This window comes from Sciurus carolinensis, unplaced genomic scaffold (assembly GCF_902686445.1).
Source record: "Sciurus carolinensis unplaced genomic scaffold, mSciCar1.2, whole genome shotgun sequence".
Classification (NCBI taxonomy): domain Eukaryota; kingdom Metazoa; phylum Chordata; class Mammalia; order Rodentia; family Sciuridae; genus Sciurus; species Sciurus carolinensis.
This window is the reverse complement of record NW_025920124.1, coordinates 1,558,250-1,561,985: the sequence shown is the minus strand read 5'-3', so window position 1 is coordinate 1,561,985 and position 3,736 is coordinate 1,558,250.

The following is a 3,736-nucleotide window of genomic DNA, read 5'->3' as shown; positions in this document are numbered from 1 at the left end:
ATGGTACTGAGCTGATGGTTGTGCACCTGTTTTCAAATGTGAGCGGTTTTATGGTATCTTTAGTAGGAGGGGTTGTCTCATGTGTACGTGTGTGAGTAAGGGGCATGTGCACATGTCTTTGTGACTGGGTGGTGTTTGTGTGTGTGTGTGTGTGTGTGTGTGTGTGTGTGTTGGGTGCTGAATGCAGTCCCAGGAGAACTTCAGTGATGGCAAGCCCTTCCCACATACTCTTGTTTCTGTTAATCTGGTGTGTTGCTCACACTCAGATGGAGCCCACTGGAGGTCGGTGACTGTGGCAGAAGTGAGATTCTTCTTTCTGATTCTTGTCCAGTGGGTGTGAGGACATTAGTTGTGCTGGTGGTTGGTCCTGTCTCTTGTGCTTGAGTGGTGCTGGCCTCTAGGATCCTGGGCTGGTGAATGGCAGCAAATCAGAGGTGACCCCTCAGGAGTAGTGGGGGGAGCTTTTCCCCCAAGATGGCCATTCTTCTCCTGAATGGTTCAGAGGATCTGAGTCAGAAAGAAAACTGCTGGGACATTCACAGAACAATTCCTGAGATAGATATTTACGATTGTCCACGTGTTGCTCCCTCCCTTGGGTTTTTTCCAATGACAAGACAAAGTCCAGGACCCTAAGTGCATTCCCCACAGGATCCTCCCATCTTGAAGGTGTTGGTGGCCCATGTGTACACATGTCTGAGCTCACAGTGTGCATGCTTGGCAACACCACTAGCTCTACAATTAGTATAAAATTGTGTCTTCAATCACATTAGAAGAGGAGTTAAAATCTGAAAATGCAATGATACTGGCTTTCCAATTTTTCCTGAATGTTACCCTCATTATTATTCTTTATTTTTTGGCATGATGGAGTTAGTGATCCTTCCTTTCAGCCTGCATGGTCCTTTAACATTTCTTATTGATAGGATATCTGAGCTGAGATCTTTTCAGCTTTTATTTATGTGGAAATAAACAAAATTTGATTAAGTTACTTAATTGTGATCAAATGCATATAACAAAGTTTTCCCACGTTAAACATTTAGGAACGCAGCTCAGTGGTTTTCAGTACATTTATGTTGCCATTCTTCTGACATCATGATGCAGCCAGAGATTTTTCATTTTACACATATGAAACTCAGTCATTTGTCAATGAATCAGTCTCTATTTTCCCTCCTCTTAAGGATTTAGAAACCACTATGCTATTTGTTCTTTTATTTCAACTACTCTCTGTACTCATTTAAGTGGATTCATGCAAAATGTCTTCCTTTATTGTCATAATAGTCTAAAGGTCCATTCGTGTCCTATCATTGGGGAGAATTTCCATCTTTATTCAGAACACATAATGTCCTATCATATGTTTATGCCACATTTGAGACATTCTTCCTTGAGACAGGAAAGGCAGTGGTAGTGGGATGAATTTGACCAAATATCCTAGTACATTCATGAACAGATCACAATGCATTTCACCTTAGGTATCCCTGTAAAGCACTAATCTAGAAAACTATAAACATGTAGAAGACCAGTACAGTAGAGTAAAGGGAACATGACCAGGGAAGAGGGGAGGGAAAGGGTAAGTATTGAGGAATAAATTGGAACAAATTATATTCCATACTTGTATGGTTACATTAAAATGAATCCCAATATTATGTTTAATTTTGATACACTAACAAAAAATGGAAAAATGGCTCCTCAATGGACCCTTATAATGAATAGTTCTGGTGTGATTATGTGGGTAAAAATATCTGTTCAAGCCCTTTCTTGTAATGTTTTTGAGGTGGACGATGAGAAAAGTGGAATTGTAGGACATATATATCTACTTTTGATAATTGTGGAACCCCCATACATTTTTCCATAGACTCTGCACCACTTTGCCTTCTAACCCACAGTGCACTAGGGTCCAGTTTCTCCACATTTGTTTCTTTGAAAGTAGTCATCACCATGGGTGTGAAGCTATATCTCATTGTGGTATTGATTTGCATTTCTCCACAGTTTATTGATGTGGGCCATTTCCCTTGTGCTTCTCAGGCATTTGTGTATCTGTTCTGGAGAAATCTCTGTACAAGTGCTTTCACCATTTTAATATTGGGTTGTTGTCTACATATTGCTGAGGCTTAAGGACTCTTTGTATCACGTGTGTTATCTCCTTATCAGATACCTGATTTTCAAATGTTTTCTTGCATTCGCTGGGTTGCCTTTTCCCTGTGATGATTGTGTTTCTACATGAATGAAGTCTTCAATCTTGATGTAGTCCAGTTTCACTTTTTCTTCTGGTATCGGTGCTTTTGGTGTCTATTCAAGAAATCACTTCCAAATCCAATGTCCTGAAATGGTTCCCTTATGTTTTTCGAGTTTTATAGTTGTAGGTCTTATATGCAGGTTTTGCATCCATGTTGAGTTAATTTTTGTGTCTGATGTCAGATAAGTAACCAACTTCATTGTATTTGTGTGTGAGTATCCACTTTTCTCAACAGCATTGGTTGAAAAGTCCGTCCATTTCCCATTGCATGGTGTTGTCAGAAACCATTTGATAGTTTATGTAAGGGCTTTGTTTTGCATTTTGTAATCTGTTTAATTCATCTACATTTCTGTCTTTCATTTTCAAACTGTTCTGATGACTAGCTTTTCAGTAGGGTGTTTTGAAATCAAGGTGTGTCAGACCTCCAAGTTTGTTCTTGTTCAGTATTGTTTTGGTAGTTGTTACCTTTCAGATTCCATATCAGTTTTAGGATGGTATTTAAAATTTTTGTAACAAGAAATTAGGTTTTTGATAGGGGTTGCATTGAATCTGTGAATTGCTTTGTGTAGTATTGATTAGTTAACAGATGTAAGTGTTCCAGCCCATGATCATTTGCTGTCTTTCACTCTTTGATGTCTGTGTAAATTTCCTTCATAGTTTTGTTATGGCGTATTGAATAAAGCACTGAGTTGATCTTAAAGCAGGAGATGGAATCATCTTTATTCACCAGCTGGCAGGCCCCCATCTGGCAGGAAAATTGCAGGCTGCAAGTCTACACTCCTCGATCCCCTCCAGGGGCTGGAGTTCACCTTTATAGTCCAAAACTACATTAGTCATGTGACTGTTGCCATGATTCAAAACCATAAAGAACATCATGAGATCTAAAATCAGAAGCAGAAGGGGAAGTGGATCAAAACTAACAAGTTGAAGAATGGTTACTAACATCTAGACAATTATTTTCTGTCAGGATACATTGTTCAATAAATATAAGAACCAAAAAGAACAATTTTACATTGTATAAGAATAACAGAAACATTTGCCTTTCTAAGCAAGGTGTGCTAAGCAGGATCAGTATGGCAGAGGCAGTTTTCTCATGGGAGAAGCATTTCTGACATGACAAGGAGTCTCGGGGTAAAATGGAGTCTGTTTGGTTATTGCCCATATATCCTGGCCCATAAGAGTTTTATCGTTTTCAGGTTAGAAGTCTCTGATCTCCCTGATTAAGTAGACTCTAGCATATTACTCTATATGAGATGATAGATGAAATTGTTTTCTTGCTTTTCTTTCCATATTTTTATTTTTAATGTATAGAAGTACAATGTATGTGTGTGTGGGTTGTGCATTGGCACCTTTGTTTGTGATGGGCTGACAGATCTGACTCCATGAGAATGTTACAGGCCAAACTCTAAGGGAAATGACTAAACAGACTCCATTTTGCTCTGAGACTCCATGTTATGTAAGAAATAAGTTTCTCTCATGGGAACACCCTGCCTCTGTACCCATCAT